Genomic DNA, 27,250 nt, shown 5'->3' on the forward strand with positions numbered 1-27,250 from the left:
GACGCATAATGAAGAATGAGTCACGGCCTCCTGCCCCCGGACTGTACTGATTTTGTACAGCCCACATTCCCTCCCTGCCACACACACCGCATCCACCCCGGGCAAACAGGGCGGCTCATGATCATAAAACCACTAGGAACATCTCTCTGAAAACACTCCCTGATCGCACAGCACAGCGCGCCCTACAGAAATGCCAGCAGGACCCTGAACAGGGCCCTGTGGGCCTGGCTCCCTGACTCCCCGCGAACCCATTGTGGGTGGGGGTGGGGTGGTATTTCAACAAGTCTCCAACTGGAAACAAAAAGGGCTTCTTTACCTGCAATACCACATACCCCTTGAAGATCGAGAGTGGAAATTGGCAACAATGGATAATTGTGACTTAGCTGCTGGCCGAGGGAGGATGCACCACTTTTGGAAAAACCCTGCAGGAGGCAGCCAGGGAGTAGAGAGCTAAAACAGGCAACGCAAGGGGGAGGGCAGAGCTCAGCGGTAGAGTGTGTGCTTAGCACGCACAAGATCCCGCGTTCAATCCCCAGTCCCCCTGTTTCTGAATAAATACATAAACAGACCTGATTACCTTCCTCCCCACAATAAAATAAAATAAAATAAAATAAAATAAAATAAAATAAAATAAAATAAAATAAAATAAAGCAGGCAATGCAGTGCTTGGGGATGTAGGGATGCAGACCTCCCCCCGGCTCACCAGCACAGCTCCCCTGCCCGCACATCTGAGCCACGTGATGCCCCCTCCTTGAGCCTCTCAAGAACCAGCTCCTCAGGACCTCGCCATGCTCTCCAGCCAGATCCCAAACCCTTCCCACCCAGCCCGCTGCCAGCTTCATTTCTGGCTTGTTCCAATTCCTATGAGACCGAGTTCTTGGCAGCACCCCTCAAAAGAGCCTCATCCTCACCCCTTAAACCCAAGGGCACCTGTCCCAGGCTCCAGGCTGCCACTGCTTCCTGGAATTCACCTTCCTGAGCATCAATCCAGTGTGACGGGACCCTTCACCCACCAGTGCTTGTTGTGACTGTTACCGAAGGCAAGTCTGTGAGCCTGACTCACCATGAGGCTGAACAAACTGGAAACATCGGAGTCCGAAGCAAGAGGAAGGTTGATTGCAGGGCCGAGCAAGGAGGATGGGGTGGCTCGTGCCCAAGAAAACCCCAAATTCCCTGAAGGGTTTCAGCAAAGCGTATTTCAGGACCAGGTAAGGGAGGAGGGGGTCAGAGGGAACATGATCAGTTCCTGCACAATCTCTGATTGGTTGGTGTCGGGGTAACAGAGCAGTCAACACTATCAACCCCTAGGGCCAGAAGGTCTGGGGCCACGTGCTCTCCATCATCAAGTAGTTCATTTCTTCCCTTGCGGGGTGGTTTTTAGCATCTGAAAAACTGAGGAAATATACATGAGATCCGATTGTCAGAGAGGAGCTACAGCAGAGGTCATGGGGGAAGGGAAGACTCCTGGGTCCCGCCCGGTTACATCACCCAACACCACTGCCAGGTCTGTCGCCATCCCCACAATGGAGAACCAGAAAGTCACATTTTGAATAAGCCTATCTTGGATTTTAGGTCTCCTGATCTGTACCACCCGCTGTAAGTGTGTGTGGGGGCTGAGGGGAGCGGGTGGGAAGAGATAAGTGAGCTGAGAGAAGAGAAAGGGCACCGCTGTGGATCAGTCCCCACTTCCTCTACCAGCCTGGTGACCTCATCATGAATCTCATTCAATTCTTGCAACAGCGTATCACGTACTTTTTATCCCTATTGTGCACACAAGGGAAGTAAGCCAGAGATGTTCAGTGATGGGGCCAGGACCCCCAGTCCATAAGTGGTAGTCTGTGATTTGAACCCTGGCAATGCCCAGCCTCAAAGGCTCAAAGCTTGTGGAAAGCAAGCCTTCCATGCCAGCCTTCCATCCACATCTTTGCAACTTCAGTGGTATCCAGAAAGGTGCCTTAACAGAAGAGGTGAATAAGAAATCTTTGTTAAATGGATGCATGCACGGCTGACTCCAGCCTTCACACCTTAACATTGTGCAACCAACACGCTGGATCTTATTCATATATTCTGCTTACAACAGGCCTGCAAAGTGCCTAGATGAGGAGTGAAATAGTGTACAGAAATAAGTTGGGCCACCTTGTATTGTATTTTCAGGCCTGGGGAAAAGCCACCTATAAAAAAAGTCTATAAATAAAAAGTGCTGAAGCAGATCCACCAACAAAAATTCATTTGTCATCCTGCTCCCTTCTGTCAAGAAAAGGATACACATACAGTCATCTAAAGAAAATCGATGTTTTCAGCGTTTTTGTTAACCCTCCGAACTCAAAGACGTTTTCCCGGCTGCCAATTTGATGAGTGTTTCTGCTGAAAAAGACAAGCGAGTCTAGCTCCAGCCCCACGTGGACTCATGGCCCAGGTCCACCCCGATAGCTGACCCTGGGCAAGTCATCACCCCTCTACACCTCGGCTTTCTCATCTGCAAAACGCAGATAACAATGGTGCCTGCTTCCGAAGGTCGCTGTGCTGACTGAATGAATAACTCAGGGCCCACGTACAGCAGAGCAGCTGCCACGTGGCTGCCTGCTCTGTGCGAGCTGTGTGTAGTACATGCAGGGAAGAAGTGTAATGGAAGGGCAATGGGAAACCTGAAATGAATGAATCACCTGCTTTTGCAAACATTATTATAAGCACGAAGCTCACCTGAATCCGCTGTTCCACATTACTGTGCCCACCAGAAAGGTCTACCTAGAAAGCAGTGCCACCAATAATAAAAGTAATGATAATAATGATAAAACGACCACCAGCAGGGACACATCTCTCATGGACCCTGCACCACGCGCACAGACGTGAGCGTCACACACAGTCGTGCAGACTGTGCCCCACAAGAGCGCCCTGCGGTGGGGTGAGCGGGCTGAGGTCCGGTCCGCTCTCTGCTCCCCACACCCTGGCACGGGGGCTCCACCACAAAGGGACACCTGATGGGCTAGCAGCCCTGTTCACAGATGTCAGCTGATACATTACCCACAGCAAGTTTCTAAAGCTCGGGACACAGAGGTGGAAAATCACTTTGGAGAGGACCCAGGACCTACGTCGAAGGCCATCCTTTTAGTAATGTCCTTAACAGAGTGATGAGGGCACCCCCAAATCACCAGTGGACAGCACCCATTATTAAGCTGCCCGGCGCGTGCCCATGTGCCTTGGGAACAGAAAATAAGGGACCCCAGTGTCCAGTATAAACAGACAATTCCCATCTACCTCCTCCCTGTTTCCTGCTTCCCTCTTCCTCCCTCAGCTCAAACATCCCTGTGTGTGAAAATGAAACAAAGTCTCAGATATGACCCCAGGATAACCCAACCTTATGTTTCACATTGTCTGAAAACAACAAAGAAAACAAATGTATGGTTGCCAAAGGGGAAAGTTGTGGGGAGGGATAAATTAGGAGTTTGGGATTAGCAGACACACACTACTGGATATAAAATACATAAACAACAAGGACCTACTGTACAGCACAGGGAACTATATTCAAGTCTTATAATAACCTGTAATGGAAAAGAATATATTTGTGTGTGTTTAACTGAATCACTATGCTGTATTCCAGAAACCAAAGTGATATTGTAAATCAACTATACTTCAGTAAAAAAAAAAAAAAAAAAGAATTATCTGAAAAAAAAAAGAAAAAGAATTATCTGTACAGCAAAGTAATGTTTCACTAAGTCACAGGTTCCAAACGTTTCTTGGCAAACCCTCATGTTGCTTTTTCTGTGCATCCAGGAGGCATCGCCCAAGTTCGGGTTCCTAAAAATAGACTCCCAGGTATAAACAGTCACTCAGTTCCTCCCACCTCAGGCAGCCATACTCCTGGTCAGCTTCAGAGCTCTTGTCCAAACTACAAAGCCTGGCCCTGCAGGCAGCTCTGTACCCATCATTGTGGCTGAACCCCAGCTCCCTTCTGGGAAGAAGTCGGGGAGGCAGGGAGACTCAGGGCCTTTACCACCTGGATGTTTGAGGCCAAAGCAAATTCTCCCAGTTCTAGAGAAAGGTTCTTGTGCAAACAGGATCTTTATAACTTTTCGATATGCTCAGAATCCAAAATACAATCCCCTAAAGTTAGCTTAACTCAGGGAAGTGATCATGAAAATTATCTATGACTCTCCCACGGAGTTGTAGATAATTCCTCTTCTCTGGTCGCCTAGTGAGCACTGATCCAGACCTTGACAGAAAGGCAGCAAAGGTCAGACTGCCTTTTTTTAAAGTCCTGCCATGTGAAATTGGAGGTCTGATAACTTTCTGAATTCAGAAGAATCCCTTCAGTAAGATTTGGGGCCTGCAGTTGGCTGAACTCTAAATGTTGTTAGTTCTACTTTATAGATCACTGGTGTTTCGTTTGTCACTGTAATTAAATTTCACTGAAAACCTGAAAATGACAATAATCCCTCATTGGTTCATAAACAATATGGCAATATTGAGTCATCATGTTTGCTTACACGTATTGTTGGTATTTTTTCTACCAAAGAGCAAATCTGACAAATAAAAACACCAACACCTCTTCAAGCTGTTAATAGTCTCAAGCCTGACTAACTTCATTCAAGTTCGAATTTAGAAATAAGAGGCCTTTTCAAAAACTTCCAGAAGAAAAATGCCTTTCAATGATACATCTTGGAATGTAATAAATCGTATTTTTAATGTGTGGGATTTCATGTGGCCCTTTTTAAAAAAGAAAATACACCAGCAGCTTCGACTGGCCAGATAAATTCCTTGAGAAACAACTTACTAGCAATACAAGGAACTATTTAGGAAATAAAGCAATTTTGAACACACTGAACGATAAAAATAAGCTCTTCTAAAAACATACCGCAAAAATCTTGAAAATGCTAGACCAAAATCACACATTTGAATTTTTAGGAAGTTTTTTGGGTTTTTTTTTTAATTGAAGTATAGTTAGTATACAATGTTGCATCAGTTTCTGGTGTACAGCATAATATAATAGTTCAGTCATATATATACATACTTATATTCGTTTTCATGTTCTTTTTCATTATAGGTTACTACAAGATACTGAATTTGGTTCCCTGTGCTATACAGTATAAACCTGTTGTTTATTTTATATATAGTAGTTAGTTCCCGTAAATCTCAAACTCCCCATTTATTGAACTTTTATTTTTACTTATTTATTTTAATTTGGGGGGGGAGGAAATTAGGTTACTTATTTATTTTTAGAGGAGGTACCGGGAATTGAACCCAGGACCTTGCGTACGCTAAGTATGCGCTCTACCACTTGAGCTATATACCTTCTCCCCCCTTATTGAACTTTTAGAAAGTTTTTAAAAATCATATATTTGAATATAAGGCTATGCAGAGCAAAAAGCCCAATTCTGAAATCTCCTTTAAACCTTTACCTTTAAAGTTATTCTATAGATAAACAACAAGGTCCTACTGTATAGCACAGGGAACTCTAGTCAATATCTGGTAGTAACATCTAATGAAAAAGAACATGAAAAGGAATCTATGTGTGCTCATGTAGGACTGAAACTTTATGCTGTCCACCAGAAATTGACATGACATTGTAAACTGAATAAATAAAGTTATTCTAAAAAGGATACCGAATCCATCATTCAAAGACCACTTGCGTGTATTTTCAGGCCTTTGGTAATGCTTTTCACACCAGGCTGCCCTTTTCTGATGAAGTATTCCACGTGGAGAACCCAGGAAGTTACGTTCCTCTGCTGCCTAAGAGGACGTAATAACAACCATCAATGATTCACTGTGCAGAGGGGGCCCCTAGTGGCGGAGGCGCCGCCCCAGCATGGCTTTGTAGGTTTCCTAAGTCGGCTTCATCACGAGGGCAAAATCGATGGGTAATCAAGTCTACTTGAGCTACCTTCTTTAATAACTTCTATTAGCCTTAATGTCTCGGAGGGCCATCATTTAGAATCTCAAGGTCCTTTCACCAAGAATAATTTTTAAAAATGTGACTTGAAGAATAACTTCATTACATTCTGTCTTTCAAATTCCACAAATATTTATTAAGCCCTGCGCCCCGCCAGGCCTGAGCGGGCTTGGAGAGACGGGGTAAAAGGAAGAAAGAGCGCCACGCAGAGCTCCCTGTGACTTCCTTCCAGTGTGACAGCATTACACTAGGGGCAGAGCTGGAACCACACGAAGACTGGGAAGTATAATTCATCATCCTGTGACCTTGTGATGGATTCTTACTGACAGGAAAAACCTGAAGTGTGGCCCACCCCCACCTCCAGACTGCCAGCTCCTGGATTTCAAACATCCGTGCAGGGCAGCCTCTGAGGTTTTTCAATAAACGGCGCTTGAATGGATGCAGGGGAAGGAAGACCGCCCAGAAGAAGGAGTTTTCAATTAAAAACAACCACCCTGAACCATGACAGGGTTGGGCGTTCCTAAAAGTCAGGTTAGACCAGAGATGACATTTAGGATAAATCCCTAAATGTTATTTCATTTTCCCTTACACCTCTGTAAGGTGAAGAATAATACTGCCATTTTACAAAGTCAGAAAGCAAGGCTGTGAAAGAGTGACTCGCCCAAGGTCATACAGTTAGTAACTGGGAGGCCACTTGGAGGATGGGCTTCCAGGTGCCTGGGAAATCCAAAAGTTTTGAGATTTTGCTTTGAACCCCATTAGCACAGACTGCAGCCGTATGAGATTCGGAACACAAAGTGAACAGAATTAAAGCATTTCAGTGCTGTATACTTTGGAGTACATATGGCATGGAAGGAATTATCACATACTTAATGGGTTCCCACAATGGTTCCAGTCCATCTCTTGCTTTCCAGGAACTGACCTCTATGGTATGCCTCTCCATACCCTGTCACACACAACTACGGGTGTTCATGTCACTTTTTATGACTAAGGCTCTATGTTTTTGGCTTTATGCTTCTCTTTCCAGAGCTGAAAGACTCTTCTTCCAATGAGCAACATGATAGCACCGTGCAGGGATTATCCACGCTCACGGTTGCAAGTAACGCTATAATTACGACTCTCTCGTATTAAAATGTTAACAAAATTCAAAAAATCCGGTAGAATTAAATTTAATTTCTAATTTTAAAAAAAAGACGTGAAAGAACAGTTAGTTATCTTCAGTATCTAGACCTAGATAATGACACAAGTAAAAACCACTCCGAGGTTTTGAAATCAGGATAAAAGTGGAGTTTGCAAAATACCCACTGTATCATGCATTAATATTTCCCAAGGCTCGCCGTTTCGGCATGCACGGTGCTGCTGAATGTCTTCCTCACCCATCCCTCTCTCTGCTCATCGATGAAAAGATAACTTCAAAGTCAAAGGCGGTAGCGCGGGGGTGCAGGGAGCGCCGCGGCAACAGCAACTTCGGCCCGTCTTTGTACAGCCCTCCTCCGCCTCTGCCTCCACCCGCACCCTCATCCCCAGACCGTGCCCTCCAGGGGCTCCTCCACTGACCGCACACAGCACTGCCTCGCGGCACCCCGGATCGCGGTGACCCTCGAACACGTTCGCCCCGGCCCGGGTTCGAGGCAGAGGGCACGCTGCCCACCGCCACCTCGGCGCGCCCCCTGCGCCCTCTCCATCCCAGCGAAGATGATTCTGCGCAGCAGCAGCAAAGCAGTCACCCGGGCACGTGCAAAGGCTACTTTTTAGTGGGTGTTCGAGAAAGTAATTAAACAGCTTAAGGCCACCGGAGGCTGGTGGAGCCAAAGTGACCCCGGCGCGGTACCGCCCGGGCCTCTCCCGGGAAGCCTCCTCACTGACCCCGCGTGCCCACCTGCGGGCACCGCGCCCCGCGATCGACTGGAGCCACCCGCTCCCCTCCCCCCACCCTGCGGCGCGACCCCCTCCCCGCGGCCCCGCGCTCCGCGGCCGCGCGAGCCACCCCGGGTGGCGGGCCGGGGCAGCGCGGATGCCGCCCCGACGCCCCCACGGCGCCCAAGCCCGGCCGGCCAGGGGGGCCGGACTCACCGCGAGGCGCTGCCGGCCGGCTCCCGCCGCTCCCGCCGCCGGCCGCTCCTCCTGCGCGGCGCCGCGGGCTCGGCTCCACCTCCCGCTCCGGCGGCCGCCGAGCCTCCGGGGACCCGGGGGCGGGGAGCGCGCGGGACCGCGGCCAAGCCCCACGCCGGGTGGGGGCCGCGAGCCGCGGGGCGGGGCGGGGGTCGCCCGGGCCGCGCCCCCGCAGTGCGTCCCTCCGCCCTGAGGTGGCGCCCCGGCCAGAACCGCTCCCCCTGCGACGGGCACGCCTGGAGACCACCCTGCAGGTGGCGGTTCCGCGCGTGCCTGACACCCGGAGAAGTTGAGGGAGGGGCGAGGACGCGGCGGCTGCCGGGACCCCACTAGAGGGTGGTCGGGGTCCGCCAGGTAAGTGTGAGCCTTCCTCCTTCTGGACAGAGCCCCAGAGCCCGGCCACCTCCCTCCCACCCGCCCTGTCCCTCTTGCCTTCTCCGGGCTGCCTGCCCCTTCCTCGGCCGACTCTCCAAAACTTTGCAAATTGCACTTGGGAGAATGAATCCTGCAGTCGCTGTCTGTGCGCCCGGGTGGGTTATAACGCCTTCTTCACTCACAGAGAAGGTCAGAAACCTCGTAGCTCTGAGATCCCACCGCTGTGGGGAAGTGATGTCTGCAGGGACCCTGGACGGCCGCTGGGCGGCCTAGGAAGGAAGTTCCAGGGGGAAGGTTGGAAAGCAGGCAAGCGGAGTTGAGTAAAAACCGCCCCCCAACACACACACACACACACACACACACACACACACACACGCACACGCACGCACACGCGCACACACACACACACACACACACACACACACACACGCACACACACGCACACAAACCCGCGCGCGCTCTCGGGGCCACAGGTGCCCTTGACCTGTATACGTGCGCCAGCCCTTCTCTGCGGGAGAGGGCGTCTGGGGGGATTTTGAATCTCAATTCTCAGTATAATGGAGGAGACTGAGGAGGCATCAGAGAAGATTAGACTGGAAGAGGGCATCTCTCCAGCAACCATGCACCTTGCAGAGGCCCCATGGCTGAGCCAAAGCAGAAACAGAGCTAGAAACCAGTCCTTTGGCTCCTGGTATAGTGCTCCTTCTGCCTGGCCAGCACATTGCTCAAACTCCCCATCCGGGAGGTCTGGGAGCATACACGTTAGTGGGTCCGGGGTGGGAGTCCCCGAGGCAAGCACTTGCTCACCTGCAGGGAGCATCCCAGAAGCCAGCATTCCAGCAGCAAGCTTTGCTTCCTGCCTCAAATCCCCAGCTCACCTCAATCCCTTCTTCCTTCAACCTAAGGGACCTCAGGTGGCTCTGTCCCCATCCCTACACCCCTGAGTGAGTTACTCAGCCTGTGACATGAGGTCCCTACAGCAACTCAGCTGGGATTTGGGAAAGAGGCAAGAGGCAGGTGTTTACCAAATGAATGAAAAATACAGTAACGGAGGTCATAAATACAGAGCTAACCCAGCATCCACACGTATGTAGGTACCAGTCGCTGGTCAAGCCTCCTCCGTACATCATCTCACAGCGATGAAGCAAATCATAGGACAGTCCCCACTGTGCAGATGGCAGGGCCGCAAGGAGGCTGGGGTGAGTGGTGAGTTGTGTAAAGATTAGAGCCAGCGCAATCAGGCACTCTGGGTTACCAAGTAACCTCTTCAGAGCCTTCCATCTGTCACCAAGCCATTCCCACACCTCCAAGGATGGATAGGCGGGTTGTTAAGCCACCTATTGATTTTCTTTCCTCTGCGGAGGTATCTCCCATCTCTCTGTTCAGCAATGTCTCCAGAATTTCTATATAATAAGGCTTTCAGCCAGGAATCTGGTTTGGAGGCTAGACCAAGGATTTGAGTAGGGGCTGCTGTGCTGGTGGACTCAGATTCTAGGTTCATGAGCACTGGCTTGGAGGAGGTGGAGGAGGCACCCACCCCCATGGCTGCAACTGTCTGTATCCCTGTCATCTGGAAGGAAAGGGGAAGTCACATCAGAATTAATCACATTTCCTTCAGGGCTTATAATACGCCTATAAAGGTACCTGAAGAAGTTTTCCAAACTTTCTCAGTTGACATACTAATAGCTCAGCATAGCAATGCAGGTATCACTACGGATCACATTGGTGCACATCAGTATGTCCCAAGAGTCATAAAGCCAATGCTAGCTAAGGGCGTGGTGCCTCCAGGTACATTTTCACAATAATTGGTGCAATAATGAGAAAATAAGAGAGTTGAGAAATGAGAAAGCTAAGTGATAGCATAATGTGAGAAAAGATATATTTTTGTGGCTGTGCTACACAGAAAGAAAGTAGTAGTATTTCAGTTATTATTTCGTAGATACTATTTTGATTATACGGATTGTCCTTTTAGGGGACCACTCTTCTGAGACAGCATCCACCATCCTTGGTCTCCATCGTTAACAGAAACAGAATGAGGGAAAAGACCAACCAGCTACCTTTGCAGCTCCCGCTCTGTGACGATGCCCAGCAGAACTGGGACAGTGAAAGGAGCAGCAGAAGGATGGGTAGGTACCCTTAGACTTTTTCTATGTGGATTTTAGCTTTTAGCTGTATTCTTATGTAAGTGTTTTTCATAAACATAGTGATTTAGGAATGAAAATATGTTATTTGAATTTCCAAGCCCATTATAAAGGTGTTTCCACCCTCATATGGTGCTGGCAATGTTGGTAATGGTACAGAAATATATAGAAAGTTCTGGAAATCAGTAAGATCATGATGCCAGAGTCATTTTTATCCTCCTGGGGGCGGGGAGAAGACTAATCCATATCAAAATATACCATAAAACAATATGTAAGCTGTCAAATTTTTACACTAAGAAAGTGCCAAGTATGTAGAGTGTAATATGTAATTTGTTTAATAACCTGTTTCAAACCTATACTGCATAGATATTCAGCTTTAAGTGCAAAAATAGTTCATGCAGTTCAAGATCAGACTTCTCAGCCTCACTGGGATCCTTGAGAACCTTGACCCAGAGCCACCCAGGAGCCGAAAGAGCAGTTGTGAAGTTCATTCATTAAAATTCACTGACTGCTTTACTTTCTAAGAGACGCCATCAGGCAGTCACTCAAGTGTGTTGACTCTTATTTTAAACAGCTCTAGTAATCAGGGTTATCTGATTTCTTAGATCACAGCAAATGTGCGTGGAGTCAGAGGAGCTCATTAGATGGGAGAGGTCTACTGTCTTCAAGCATGAAGACTGGCCGGTGGGGCCGCTGTGGGAAGTGCGTCACTGAGATAAGGTCTAATTATGTTCCACAGGCTCTACTTCAGGAATCTGGAAAATAAAGACACAAATGAACTTACTTACAAAATAAAAACAGACCCACAAACATAGAAAACAAACTTATGGTTACCAGGGGGGAATGGGGTGGGAAGGAATAAATTGGGCGTTCAAGATTTGCAAATATTAACGGTTATATATAAAATAGATAAACAACAAGTTTCTTCTGTCTAGCACAGGGAACTATATTCAATGTCTTGTAGTAACCTCTAATGAAAAAGAATATGGAAACGAATATATGTATGTATATGTATGACTGAATCACTATGTTGTACACTAGAAATTGGCACATTGTAAACCGACTATACTTCTATAGAATAAATAAATTTAAAAAAAAGAAATCTCAAAAATATGTAATGTATTTCCAAATAGGTTTTCATTTGAGGAAAGTAAATACTGTGTCATCCCAAAAGGCAAGCTTTGTTTTTCTAGACAAAAAAACAAAACAAAACCACACGTTGAAGACCTCATCCCCTGAGCCCTGTAACTCAAACACAGTGACGTTCCATTAGAATGTGTTGACTGAATAACTTCTTTTAACCTCTAGACGTTTTGCATTAACATCTTCATGGGCGGGGGGTAGATAATTAAGTTTATTTACTTGTTCATTCATTTATTTATTATTTTATTTAATGGAGGTACTAAGGATTGAACCCAGGACCTCATGCATGCTAAGCATGCTCTCTAACGCTGAGCTACACCCTCCCTGACATCTTTAAATATAGGTATGGGGAGGAGGAGGGTATAGCTCGGTGGTAAAGCACGTGCTTGGCATGTGGGAGGTCCTGGGTTCAATCCCCAGTACCTCCATTAAAGTAAATAAACCTAATTACCTACCCCCCCTCTAAAAAAACAACACAAAATTTTAAAAACAAAACAAAAAGATTAAACATACACATAAAAATCAATGAGTTGGGTGGTGATATTTTCAATCTTACACTCTCCATTCTTCATGCCATTTCTCCCTGGGGAAAAACGTCCAGGAACAGAATAAGGAGAAAATGTGCCCCCATCCCCAAGCTTTTCCTCCAAGTGACAGGCAGCAGGAGCAGTTCCAGGGGCGCACGCTGTCCACAGTGTCACTGAGACCTCACGTAGAATCATCCAGCACATCAAGCGCCTTGCACGGCGACGCTGCCACTCTGACATCTGTACACCCAGCGTCACCCCTCCCGCCCCAACTCCGAGAGAAGAGCGTCATAGAGCGGGAACTACAAAAACCCAAGAGCAGGGAAGCACCAGAGACTAATGCACATCTGGTCTGCATCCGCCTGACAGAAAGCCCAGAGATCTAAACACAGATCAACTCAAGACAGTGCCTTTTATTTCTACAGTAGTTAAACTAAGTTGCCCGTGTGCAGGGCTAGCTGACCCATGCAAACATTTCCCTTGGACAACTCGAGGCTCTGTGGTTTACAGACAAGGCAGGGTGTAACTTTCACCCCACCTTTAATTTTTAACTCTGATGGATAGAATATTTTAAATTATTAGTATTGTTTCTTTCCAACCATGTTAGCATCTTGTTTTAAAAAGAGAGATCATTTATTATTTAAGTCAATATCTGCAAAATCCTGTCCCATTTCCAGGTCTCACTCTCTGCCCTGTCACTGTTGCAAATACACATTATGGTAAGATCTCCGCTAGTAACAGTGTATGTTTCAACAAGTAACTCTCAGAATCTTTATTACCAACAGTAGAAATAGGATGGATAAGGCATACTGAGGATGTTAGAATGGGAGAGCTACTGAATAAAATATTAACACTGAACAGGGAAACCAGCCTGGGGACCAGAAGGACAAGGATAGTTACAATCAACAGCTCTGTCCTTGAAGAACAGGACCATCTCTGCACCCAAACTCCCGTTGTCCACTTCCACGCCCCCTTAAAGACACAGCAACGTCACTCAGACGGAAGACTTTGGTGTCCCTTTGGGCGCTGTGGGTGGGGCTGCCAGCCTACGCTCAGAAGGGCCAGCCCTTTTATCTGGTTAGTTCAGATAATAATAATATCAATATTATCATTACTATCATTATTAAGATTTGGGCTTTTACCATCTTACAGGCCCCGCTCTGAGCCGAATATGTTATACATTTATATACTTGGCACATTCTCTGAGGAAACAGGCTTAGAGACGGTGTATAGCTTTCCCAAGATCACACTGCTAGTGAGCCGTGAGGCTGGATTCACACCCAGACCAGCTCCCTTCCCCCATGGACACCCCTCTGGGTTTCCCATGTCTTCGCCCAAGGTAAGAGTTTAGGTAACTAATGAAATAATTATAAAAACATCATGTCTGCAGGGCAAAAATAATAAGATAGGTTCTTTAAGGTGGAAAAGTTGGGGACCAGTACAGGCAAATCCAGAACTGGGGTCTAGTCCACCTGACCGGCGGGCCAGGGCCTCCCCTCTGCTAGACCGCACGTGTTCTTCTGAAGGTCTGAACACACCTGGTCAGAGTTTTGAAGAAGCGGGGCCAAGAGTTACAATGGAAAGTTAAACAAGATTTTAATTAATGGATCTGCTTTTTCCATCATTTGCTTGATTCTTTAATCATAGGATGCCACACTTCGTACTCAAGTCAAAGTGATAATCAGCGTCATTTATGTCTTTCCACTTTATTAAGCTGATCATTCGAGCCATGCTAACAGTGTTCACCTAAAGAAACAGAGAAGCCTTTTTGTTTCTTTCTGTTCTCACAGAGCAGATACTGCTCATTCCTATTTTTTTTTTTTAACCAGCATCTTGGAAGACGACCAATCCTGGGATATATAAACAGTGCTTTCCTCCAGATAGAGCTTTTATCTTGATTGGGCAGAGAAGACACACTGCTCCCTCACTGAGAAAGGGCTTTGTGAAGACTTTTACATACACAACTGCTCTGTATTTGAGACCGATGCCCAGGAAAAGGGGTGAATATTATTTATTGCTGTATGTACAGTTCAATTTTTGTCAAAATAATATGGTGTTAACAATAAGATGGGGAAATAAATAACTTAACAATACCACACTGCAGCTGAATTTCATCAAAAAGGGAGCTGGGCACTCGTCCATGGACTCTTGGAAGTTTGCACGTGTGGCCTCCCTCCCAGGGCAGGAAGAGGGTGCGGGGCCACCCCTTCCCGGGGAATCTCTGTAAAGCTCAGCCAGGCTCATGTGCACTTCCAGTCCTGCCTCTGAGCAACCCACTCTGAGAAAAATTAGGAAATAACACCGTATTTTGAAGTGATTACGAAGCTGTCACAGTTACACAGGAAAACGTTTCCTAGTCCGGGTTCCCTGTGGCCGTCTCCTTGCACAAACTCGGATGCAGCTCTAAATTTCTAGTGATAAGTAACTGGACAGGAACTGTGGCTGTGCTATTTCAGATGGGAGGGTTTTGCAAAATCTATTTATGTAATAATAGTATGCCTGTCTTAGTGCTCAGATTGTCTTTCTTCAAAGGAACCACTGAGAGCCAGGTAAATTGAGAGGCCACCCAGGCAGCTTCTTGGAGTAACAATCTATAAAAGGAGACAGATGTATCACCAAAATAAATCAGAGCTACCTCCCAGGTTAGCCTGGATAAATCATAATTGGTCTCACTACCCTCGAAACAGATGACTTTCTAGAGTGGGAAAGCACACACCAAAACCACACACACACACACACACACACACACACACACACACACCTATCTCTGTTGAGTATGTTGTCAGCGTTTATATGCTAAATAGTAATTGGCTGCCTTCAGCCAAAATCCTGAAACCGAACAACGTATGACATATTTACTGAAGTGAACGAGTTGTTTATTACCCCAAATTTAAAACCCTTTAATATACTTCCTAAGATGTTATCTGGTTCAGGAAAATCACCAAAGGAGCTGGACGAGCAAACAAGAACTTCAGAAAAATGGAAAGTAAACTCAGACAAATGTATCATCAGCCAAAGATGTGAATTAAGTAAATGCCTCTAACTCTGTACAATCCTCATTACTATAAACTAGTTTCTTCCCACTCCCACTCACTCAAGGCTATGTAATTATTTGAAGAATATGTCCTATATATAAAATAGATAAACCACACGGTTCTCCTGTCCAGCACAGGGACCTATATTCACTATCTTGTAATAACCTATAGTGAAAAAGAATATGAGTATGTATGACTGAATCTCTACGCAGTACACCAGAAACAAACACGACCTTGTAAAATGACTATACTTGAATAAAAAATAAAAAATCTTAAAAAAGAATACGGATTACTGTGTAATGCTTGGCGCTTACTTGGAATGCTCACACGAAAACCTTGAGCCAATGTCAGAACCACCCATAACGTTTTCACCACCCAAAAAAAAAAGCCTCTGCCACTTTGGAAAACAGTTTGGAAGTTTCTTTATGTTTGTTTTTTTGAGGAAAGAGGGAAGTGATTAGGTTTATTTATTTATTTTTTAATGGAGGGACTGAGGATTGAACCCAGGATCTCGTGCATGGTAAGCATGAGCTCTACTACTTGAGCTATACCCTCCCCCAGTTTGGCAGTTTCTTTAAAATTTACACACGTATCAACCACGCAATCCAGCCACTTCACGCTTAAATATTTCCCAAAAGAAATAAATACACGTCCAAAGATTCACACACAAATGTTCATAGCAGTGTTATTTGTAATAAGCAAAAACAGAAACAACCCAAATGTCTGTCAACAGTGAATGAATACAGGAATTGTGTTGAATTCCTTCCTCCTGGGCATATGTCTGGAGAAAGTTATAATTCAAGAAGACACATGCACCCCAAAGTTCACAGCAGCACTATTTACAACAGCCAAGACATGGAAGCAACCTAAATGTCCATTGACAGATAAATGGATAAAGAAGATGTGGTGTGTGTGTTTCAGGTGTACAGTAAAATGATGTAGTTATACATACACATACATATATATTTACATGTATTTTCAGATTATTTTCCATGATAGCTTATTACAAGAAATTGAATATAGTCTGTATGTGTTTGTGTGTGTGTGTGTGTGTGTGTGTATATAATGAAATACTACTCAGCCATAAAAAGGAATGAAATAATGCCATTTGGAGCAATATAGAGGGACTTAAAGATTATCATATTAAGTGAAGTAAGTTAGACAAAGACAAATACCGTATGATATCACTTATATGTGGAATTTTTAAAAAGAGATAAAAATTTTATTTATAAACCAGAAATAGACTCATGGAATAAAAAACAAACTATGATTACCAAAGGGGAAACACGGGGAGGGATAAATTAGGAGTCTAGGGTTAACAGACACACGTTACTCTATATAAAATAGATAAACAATCAAGGACCTACTGTATAGCACAGGGAACTATATTCAATTTCTTGTAATAAGCTATCATGGAAAAGAATCTGAAAATACATGCAAATATATGTATGTATATGTATAACTACATCACTTTACTGTACACCTGAAACTGACATTGTAAATTGACTACACTTCAATAAAAAATAAAATTAAAAAGAAAGAAATTGTGTTGAATCCATACAATGGAGAACTACTCAGAATAAAAAGGAACGAACTGTTCAGACAGTCACCAACATGGGTGAATCTCAAAAGAATTATACTGAGTGAAAGAAACCATACCCAAAAGAGCACATTCTGTCTGAAAATGCAAACAGATCTGTAGGGACAGTAAGCAGATCTGTGGTTGCCTGCGGGGAGGGTTGGGCAGGAGGTCAGAAGAGGAGAATCATAAAAGGGCATGAGAGGATTTGGGGGATGGACAAGTTCACCATCTTAATTAAGGATCCTGATCTTTTAAGTTCAATGGTGAAACAGTGGCTCTCCAAATTCAGGAGGCGTACGAATCCCTGAGATGCCCGTTTGAAATGCAGATTCCTAAGTTTCGCCCAGAGATATGCTAGAAAATCTTCAACAACTAGCTCTCCAAAACACCAAAAAAGACAACAACGTAGACATTCTATACATACACAGGTATATTACATATGTCGCTGATTAAAAGGGTGGTGGTACGTAATTTACAGTTAATAATACAACAGTGTTTTTTATTGTAAATTTTATAGGGCTAATTGATTCCTACAGGATGCTGTTTTTATTTTCGCCAAATTCTTTTCTCTGTAGCCAACCTGTGCTTGCAGTTGAACAAGTGTAGTTCTGACATGAATGTTGGTTGATGTTTTCGTTGATAGGAGTGCGGAAAACAAAAGTGAAACATCAGTAATGGATGGGAGAGACTTCTCTACTGAACTGTCTAATCGCTTTTTGACTACTGGAAGAATTTCTCCTCCTCTGTACTATTCAGAATGTAATGGACACACTTTGCAGTTTAACCTGCATTATTAACACGTTCTCTATTATTTGCTTAAGGCTAGATGATCACCAAAACGCTAAACCAAGCCTGGTTTGTATTTGTCAGTTTCCATGGTGGAAACGCTCCCACGTGGCAGATTCCAAGCTATCACTGAATGTGCAGTTGGAAACCAATGCCCAGTAGCACCAGGACACCAGACCCACATGACGCACGTAGCCTTGAGAGCATAGATCATAGTAAAGGGCAGTGAAGTCCAAGAATGATGAGTTCTGAATATTTGTTACCTTTGTTTTTAACATAATATATTCAATCCTAAGCTTATATCATTTAATTTTTAATGAGTTTTAGTAATTGGCTCATAAAATTCCTTAAAATTTAATAGTTGGCTCTGGAGATCAGTATCAGTTGGTTCCAGCAAACCACTGGCTTCTACCTCAGCCCTAAGGAATTAGATTCTCTGGGGCAGGGGGTTAGGAATTACATTTTTAATATTTTCCAAGATGATCCCAATGTAAGGTACTGGTAGAGAGTCTAACTGCAGGGTTTTTTTTCTTCTTCTTAGCTGAAAAGTAGGTAACCTTTAGAGCCAACATGCTTTATGAGGAAAGAATATAGGATTAAGAATTAGGAGCACTAAAGTTCTCACTCTGGTTCTGCCACTAATTATATGGCTTTGGGCAAATCACTAACCCTCTTAGTTTTCTAATCCAACAAGGAGGGAGTGAGGCTAGCAAAGGATTAACAGATGTAGTTTTTAAAGGATTTACTTACATACTGAAGTATTTTTGGGTTTAATGATCTGATATCTAAGGTTCGCTTTAAAATCCTTCAGGAAACAGAAAAAAAGTTGGGCTGAGATGTAGGTAGAATAAGATTGGCAAACTGTTCTGGGGATGAGACTATGAGAATTTATTATTATACCCTTTTCTTTATTTTTGAGCATGTTTGAAATTTTCCATAATAAAAATTTCTTGGAATGTCACCAAAATCCCTCCAGGATGCCTTCTTTCTTATGATATCACTTGTATGTGGAATCTAAAAAAAAAGAAAGAAAGAAAGAAAACAGAGGGCACTAATGAACTCATCTACAAAACAGAAACAAATTCACAGACATAGTAAACAATCTTATGGTTACTGAGGGTGAGAAGGGATAAATTTGGGAATTTGAGATTTACTAATGTTAAGTGCTATATATTAAAAACAGATAAAAACCAAATTTCTTCTGTATAGCACAGGGAATATATTCAATATCTTGTAACAATCTTCAATGAAAAAGAAAATGAAAATGAATATATGTATATATGCATGACTGGGACATTGTGCTGCGCACCAGAAACTGACACATTGTAACTGACTATACTTCAATTTAAAAAATATGTTTCATATCATCCTTGGGTTTCTAAACTCTTTAACGGGACAGGGGTTAGCAATTAGCATCTATATTGCATTTGATGTTCAGGAATCTGAATCTGTTTGAAGTCTCAAGAGTAAGTCAGTGGCTGGGCTGGGATGCCAGCACCGGTCCATCCCCAGCTTTGAAGCCCCTGTGGCTATTTCAGTGACACCAAGAGCCTGGGGTGTTGCTGTCCCACCCTTGCCTCTATGTGGAGATGGGGAAGAGGGTGGAATGAGTTTGTTGACTCAGATCTTCCAGATCATGCTTCAATATTTTATTCAAAATACATCCCCCCAAAAACTAACGTTGCGAATCAACTATACTTCAATAAAAAATAAAATTTAAAAAAAATAAACAAACAAAACACCAAAATACATCTCACTTCTCATTACATGCAATATCAGGGGGCAAACCTGACCACAGGCAGTTAAAAAGACAGTCACAAAGAATCCTCTAAGCAGTTTCTGAGCTGGTGAGAAACTGCACCTCTCCCTTTTCCACTGATTTTTCAGAATGAAAATATGAAAGAGGGTGGAATACTTTTCTTTGTTTCACCCAAGCTGGCACCTGAGACAGAGTTTAGCAGACAGTAAATGTTCAATAAATGTCTGTGGCAGAATCTAAGTAACCTTATGTGTTTTTAGTTATTTGTGCTAAACTGTAGTAGGCAACACTTAGAACTTCTATATTGCAGGTTATTTTAGTAATTTCTGGTGTCTCTAATTATTAATAAATTATTATATCAATAACTGAAAATTTTCAGTTTGGGAATTTTTAGGCCCCTCTTTTATAAATGTCATACAATATAATTAATTCTATAAGCATCAATAAAATGCAGGTTGTTAGATTACAATAGTAAAAATAAAAAAGTAGGACTCAATTATAGGTTGTCTACAAGAACCAACTTTAAACATAAAGACACAGGGGAGGTTGCCAAGATGGCAGAGAAGGATGCACAGCTCACCCCCTCCCACAAATACATCAAAAACTACATCTAGAACGTAAAAAAACAAAACAACAAAAAAAACCCAGAATCTATATATGGAACAGTTCTCCTAGAATACCTACTGAATTTTGGCAGAATAGCTCTTACATCAGAAATACATGGAAAATTCTCGCAAAACCGGATTAACAACCAGTTTCTACTGTATAGCACAGCATTCTTAACCATTATCTTAAGGCAACAGATTTAAACAGGGATGTCCTGGGCAAACCAGAATCAAGGTCATCCTGTTAAAGCAACCAGTGAGACAAGGTCACCTCCCCAGAATGACAATTAGATTGACAGCTGACTTCTCACTGTGAGCAATGGAAGTCAGAGGACTGCCAAGTAACACCTAGAAAATGCTGAGCGCAAACTGCAACGGACCTCGAATCATGAACTCGGAAAGACTATGTTTCAAGAATAAAGTTGAAATAAAGACACTTTCAGATAAACAAAAACTGAAAATCTGTTTCCAGTGCATCTTCACTAAGAAAAACTTATAAAGGAACTTCAGAGGACAAAAAATAAAAAACAGAAACAAAATAAAAAACAAAACTTGCTTCAGGAGCAAAGGCTGAGACGTAAGAAAGAATGAATACAAAAAAAAAAAAAAAGAAATTGGGGTGTGTGTGTGTGTGTGTGCCTAAAGCAGATATTATCTGTATAAAATAATAAAGTCTAATTAGGTTTAAAAAAAAAGATGAAATGCTGGACAACAGTAGCATATAAATTGGGAAAGAGTGGTGACAAGCAAATGTTCTAAAGCTCTTTTATGACCGTGGGAGAGAAAAATGCTAATTAACGCTAGATTAAAGAGGTGTGGTAAAATCCTAAGGGTAACAACGAAAATAAAAGAAATAAAATACATAACTTTATATATAAAGCCAGTGGAAGAGGTAAAATGGGATAAGAAGAAAATTCAATTTTAAAAAAATTAAAGAAAAAAGAAGAGTAAGAATTCACAGGTGTGACAGGACAAAGTGCTGGAAAGACTGTGGAGTTATGAGAATTTTTTTACATGGAAACGAGTTGGTTTTATCTTAGCAAAGTGAGACATGTATCCTCTACAATTCAGCAGTCCCACTCAATATGCATAGTAAAAAAAAAAATACAAAAAAATGTTTTTAATCGGCCATAAAAAAAATCACACACACGTATATAGAAAAACAAGAACGTTTTTAGCAGCATTGCTCATATTAAAAAATTACAGACAACCCCATATTCATTGGCCAAGTCATAACAAAATACCACTGGGTGGCTCACACAACAGAACTTCATTTTCTTACAGTTTTGGAAGCTAGAAGTTGAGAGATCGGGTTTGGTTTTTTCTGAAGCCTTTCTTCTTGGCTTGTGGATGGCAGTCTTCTTGCTGTGTCCTTAACATGGTCTTCCCTTGGACCATGTATATCCCTAGTGTCTTTTTTGTGTGTCCCCCTTTAGTCTATTTATCAGGATACCAGTCAGATTGGATTAGGACCCATCCTAAGGTCCACGTTACAAGTTAATCACCAGTCTAAAGACTCCCCATCTCCAAATCCTGTCATACTCTTCATACTCTGAAATCCTGGGGGTTGGGCCTTCAACATATAAGTTTACAGGAACACAACTCAACCCCTAACAAACCCAAATCAATAGGAGAATAGATTAATTTGGGAATCATTACTCAAAGGAATATTATACAGCAGTAACGTGGGTGAATTACAGTGACACGAAAAGATGGATGAAGTTGACTAGGAGAAGCAAGTTGCAAAAGGCCATCCCCTTATGATACAATTTTTATAGAGGAAAAGGAAAGCAAAATTTTAAAGTAATTTAGGAATACCTACACATGATATTACTATTTTTAAAAGGTGAAGGAATGATAAAGATAATATTCAAGATGGCGAATTCTTGAATTCCTCTCAGAAAGAAGCAAGGGATGGAACTTGGGAGGGGTCCACAGTGATGATAATGTTCTAATTTATAAGTTGAGAGGTGGGCTTACAGGTTCTCATTTAATGCATCATTACTTACATCACCATATATACGATATTTATACATAATACATAAATGTATATAATTACATATACATATTCTTCCGCATGTATCAAATATTACCTAATAATATTAGGTATTTAAAATACCTCTTACAATAACATATTTTCAAGTGGATCTATTTGAAAATGGATGTTAGCTCATTGGTACTATTTCATGGTTGTGCTAATTTCTTGTTATAGCCTTAGAATAATGTAGTGGCTGGGGCAGAATTGCAAGAAGCCTTTGCAGAGAATAGAATGTGTCTCTGGTACATCATTACCCATGTGTCAGGCTCCCTCCCTTTCTTTTGCAGTTCAGATATGATACATTGGTGATTTTATCCCATGCATAGCAATAGCAGAGTCAGAATCCACATATTTCTTTTAAGCTCCTTATTCTTGTACATTAATGATTGTGCTATTATAAAATCATACTGATTACCTTCTTTTGAGCTGGTTTGGCAGCCCCGGTGCTACTGACAGTTTGGGCCAGAGAATTCTTTGCAGCAGGAAACCACCCAGTGGAAGTGCAGGGTGTTGAGTGGCATGCCTGGCCTTCACCACTAGATGTCAGTAGCACACCCCAGCCCCCACCCCCCCAGTTCGGACAGCAAATGTTGCCACAGGTCCCTTGGGACAAAATCGCCCCTGGTTCAGAACCACTGTTCTAGAACATTCCTGATGCACATGACAGATACACCACACTGGAGTTAACTTTTTCATCCCTTACTCCACTGTCCTCTCTTGCCAAAGAAATCCATTTTGTTCGTTAATATAAGATCTTACTTAGCCACCAAAGCAATGTCAACCACAGTATCACATCAGACACTAGTGATAACTGAATTTGACTTTTGAAAAATGTTCCACTTCACAAAAGAGCTGTGGCTGTAGAGTGAAGAGAAGGCACCTGAATTTAAATGTGTTGTGCTGGGAACAAACCTTAAACTTTAATCTTCTACAGCCGTGGACAAATCCTATTCTTCCTTACACTTTCCCAATCACATCACAGAACTGTAAAATACTATGCAGAAACTCTTCTTTCTACTTTTTAATACAAAGCTCTTCATCTATTTAAGAGAAATCCATTTCTTTGAATTCTATAAGCATCAATAAATCCATTCTCAGAAATAAAATTTATGGCTCACGGTCATGAGTAGTTTTGGAGTTTGTTTTTTTTTTTTTTTGACCTTGTTTTGGGGGGTGGGGTGTAGGTAATTAGGTGCATTTATGTATTTATTTAATGGAGGTCCTGGGTTCAATTCGGACCTCGTGCTTGCTAAGCATGCACACTACCACTGAGCTATACCCTCCTCCATCCCAGTTTTAGAATTCTTGAATGCATTACAAATCACCTTACCAAAGGGTTGTACCAATTTGTACCATCACCTTTGGTTTGAAATAATACCAGTGACTAGAGAACTCTATTAAAACAGTAGGACTTTCTCCATCCTCCTTGAGGATTTCAGCTTTCTCAGTTCTTTGGAATGGTTTCCAATTTCTAGAAACTGAATTCTAGAAACCAATTTCTAGAAGTAAATTTCTTCAACGTGATAAAGGCAATACACAAAAAAACCCACAGACAGTATCACACACAATGATGAAGAGTGAAAATTTGTCCCCCACCAGGAACAAGAGCCACATGCCTGCTTTGGCACTTGTATTTGACATAAAACTGGAAGTCATCACCAGAGCGATTAGGCACAAAAAAGGAATACAAGGTATCTAAATTGAAAGGAAGAAGCAAAGTTATCAGTTGGTAGGTGCCAAGATCTTTTATACATAGAAAACTCTAAAAATTCCACATACAAAAACCTGTTAGAACTAATAAGTGAATTCAACAAATTTGTAGAATACAAAATCAACATAAAAAAATCAGTTCAATTTCTATACACCAGCAATGAATAACCCAAAAGGGAAATTTACAGTAACATCAAAAACAATAAACACTTAGGAATAAAAAAACTAAGGAGGCAAAAGATTAGTATACTGAAACTACAAAACATCGCTGAAAGAGATTTAAAAAGACATAAATAAATAGAAAGACATCCTATGTTCCTGGAATGGAAATTTTAATATTTTTAAGGTGACAATACAATTCAACGCGATCTACAGATTCAGTGTAATCCCTACCAAACTCCCAATAATGTTTTTGGCAAAAATAGAAAATTCCAACTTAAAATTTATATGGAATCTCAACAGACCCCAACATCCGAAACAATCTTATAGAAAAGAACAAAAGTAGAAGTTCTCACACCTCCTGATTTCAAAACTTACCACAAAACGTTAGAGTTTTCCTCATTAGCATAGAGCTAAACTCATAAAATTTTTAAAAGAAAACATAGGAGAAAATCTTCATGACTGAATCTGGTGAGGAGTTTTTGGATATGACACCAAAAGCACTGGCAACAGAAGAAAAAATAGATAAACTGGACTTCATCAAAATTTAAAACTTTTGTGCAGCCAAGGACACAATTGAAAGTAAAAAGACAACCCATGTAGTGGGAGAAAATATTTGCAAATCTTGTATTTGATAAGAGATTAATATCCAAAATATATAAAGAGCTCCCACAACTCAACAACAACAACAACAAAAAAAAACAGCTGAGTTCACAAATGGGTAAAGGACTTGGATAGACATTTCTTCAAGGAAGATATGTGATGGCCAATAAATGCACAAAAAGATGCGCAACATCACTGTCATTTGGAAAATGCAAACCCAAATCACAATGAATGATTGTGACTATCACAAGAGGATGACTGTTATTCAAAAACAAAAAAGGAAAATCGCAAGGATTGGCCAGGAAATGGAAAAATTGGAACGCTTGTGCATTGTGGTGGGATTTAAAATGAAGATGCTGTGGAAAGCATTTTAGGAGTTTCTCAAAAAGTTAAACATAGAATTATCATATGATCTAGCAAATCCACTCCCAAGTATATGCCTAAGAGAATTGAAAGCAGAGACTAAAACAGATACAGATACCTGTACACCCATGTTCATAGCAGCACTATTCATTATACCAAAGGTAAAAGCATCTTTTGTGTCCACCAGCAGATGAGCAGATAAACAAAATTGTGGTCTATACATACATTGATTTATTATTCAACCATAAAAAGCATGCAGTTGTGCTGTTACTGCATGGATAAACCTCAAAAACATTATGCTAAGTGAAATAAGTCAGACACCAAGGAGCAAATATTTTATGAGTTTTATGTTATATGCATTCAAAGAAATCTTAGACAACCAGTAAAAAGATGATTTGATAACATACAATAAAAGTGACATCAGAGAATCTAGAGTATCAAGAAAAATTTATGAAATTCAAAACTGTTTAGACACTACAGCTGTAAATACATACGTTTTAAAATGTCTATATGTGGAAGGAAAGAAGGGATTGGAAATTAACATTCCAAATGTTACTCAAAAAATGGTTGTGTTTCATGCATGTAAGTTCTTCCCACGGGCTGGTACATTGTGATGGTGACTCCTGGGTAGTGGAATTGTGGGCAATTCACATATTGTTATTCTTAGATTCTTATATATTATTTTTTGCTGGTCTGTTTGCTTGAATTACAAAGAAGCACATGTTACTTATATAAATTTTAAAGGCTTTTTAAGTTTTTTAAAACTTTTTAACACATCTTTAACAGGATTTTTACCGATCTGAATATAGTGCTGTTGTAAAATTCACTCTGAGACAATTTACTGAATCCTATTCACTTTGATATGTTGATAGTAGTCAAGCTAAGTGTCCTGGAAATTGAGATCTACACTTTTTACACTATGACTTCAGCCAAGTTTTACGTCCTTAAACTAAACATGTGTAAGTGTATTACCTGTGTATTTTTAAAAACTTTTTCCACTTAAAAAAAATTTTTTCCCCTTAACGGAGGCACTGGGGATTGAACCCAGGACCTCATGCACACCAAGCATGTGCTCTATCTCTGAGCTATACCTCCTACCTTCATTACCTGTGTAATTTTTTAAAATAATTTAAAAGGAAACTTGAAGAAAATACAAAAACTGCTTTGTTCTCAGACCATCATTAGGGCACACAAAACTCAGGCTAAAAAGTTAATTCAGTAACTGCTCAACTAGTAACCTCAAACAGATTGATAGCCTTTAGGATGGAGATTACTGTATTTGGAAGGTAGTTCAGAGAAAGAGAAAATCCAGTTATTTCTTCAGTTTGTTGTCTTGGTAACTAAGACAGCTGTGTGAGCTGTTTTCTATTATTTTCCACTCCTGTCCCAGAAAGAAAATTTTCAAATGGGAAAACAGATGTGTCAGGGGTATAATTAATCTCCCCGAAAATGGCCCATTAAAATAACGTCAGTGGACAATAAAAATGATTCCAAACAAAAGAACTAGAAAAAAAATCCAAGCTGAAAGCCAGCGAGTCTTACACATTTGGTTCCCTTTATTGAGTAATATGAAAGATTTTGCGACAGGCCAAAAATCTCCAACAGCTGGAACCTGAGGGGGCCCAAGCAAGCTTGCTCAGAAACCGATCGGAGTGGGAAAAAGATTCCTGGGGCCAAAATCACTCATACGAAGGAATAAAACTCCCACTGGCAAGAGCTGCAAAGAGGAAGGTGGATGACTTCATGGGCTAAATCCTCCTAACTGGAGTCTGATTTCAACAGCCACGTGCAAAATGAAAAGTCAGTTCAACCAGAAGTAACTCTATTAAGAAAGCAAACCTTTGCTGACTGTGCTTCAATAAAGACATATTTTTAAAAAAGAAAAGAAAACAAACCTCTGGACAACTGTATGCAACTGACATTACAGGACTTACTGGTGTCACAACACACAGGAAAGCATGTACCTGTGTTTAGCTTCTACAATAGATCAGTTACAACCAACCACGCAGACCCCACTAATGTCTGTGAAGCGGAAATTAAAGCAGAGAGAGAATGCTCCCAGTTGGGTTTGATTTTTGGCCTCTTCCAAGTCAGCTGGACTGGCTGCAATTGGAGATGTTAACAACTTTTTGTATTTTCACTAGACTTGGGAGTGTACAAAATACCAGGGATCTTGTTTTCTACCTTTTTTTTTTTTTTTTTTTACTCTCCACAATTACCCAGCACAGATGGATGAGTCCTCTTTTAGTGAATCAATAAACCAGCTGGGGAAATGTCAGCAATCTCAGCAACTGAAAGAGAGAGAGAGCCTCAGACTCAAGCAAATAGATAAAAGAAGCAGCACTATTATCTGGATAGGCTAGCTTCAAAATAATCAAGTTAAAAAAAAAAAACCCTCAGGCCATCCTAAGAACCACTTTTTTTG

General features: G+C 42.1%; 1 protein-coding gene, 1 long non-coding RNA gene and 1 other non-coding gene across 6 annotated transcripts in view; 1 reads left to right on the top strand and 2 right to left on the bottom strand.

Moving 5' to 3' along the window:
- Nucleotides 1-8,606, bottom strand: part of CSGALNACT1 (chondroitin sulfate N-acetylgalactosaminyltransferase 1) — a 257,501-nt gene extending 248,895 nt beyond the window's left edge. Inside the window, exon 1 of one of the 4 annotated variants that reach the window (XM_072950189.1) lies at nucleotides 8,432-8,606. The gene's annotated coding sequence lies outside the window, so the exon portion shown is untranslated. Of the gene's footprint in view, nucleotides 1-7,960; nucleotides 8,071-8,431 lie in introns of those variants that run through there. The other 3 variants (XM_072950186.1, XM_072950190.1, XM_072950191.1) reach the window with 3 other exon arrangements.
- On the top strand, nucleotides 8,176-11,620 carry LOC116285752 (uncharacterized). The gene is made up of 3 exons (XR_004195449.2): nucleotides 8,176-8,353; nucleotides 10,347-10,500; nucleotides 11,121-11,620. It is a non-coding gene; the product is annotated as an uncharacterized lncRNA (long non-coding RNA).
- A 14,228-nt stretch (nucleotides 11,621-25,848) lies between these two features.
- On the bottom strand, nucleotides 25,849-25,920 carry TRNAT-GGU (transfer RNA threonine (anticodon GGU)). Its single transcript has one exon. It is a non-coding gene; the product is annotated as a tRNA-Thr (tRNA).
- Nucleotides 25,921-27,250: the final 1,330 nt, after the last annotated feature.

Source organism: Vicugna pacos, chromosome 26 (genome assembly GCF_048564905.1).
Source record: "Vicugna pacos chromosome 26, VicPac4, whole genome shotgun sequence".
Lineage (NCBI taxonomy): Eukaryota > Metazoa > Chordata > Mammalia > Artiodactyla > Camelidae > Vicugna > Vicugna pacos.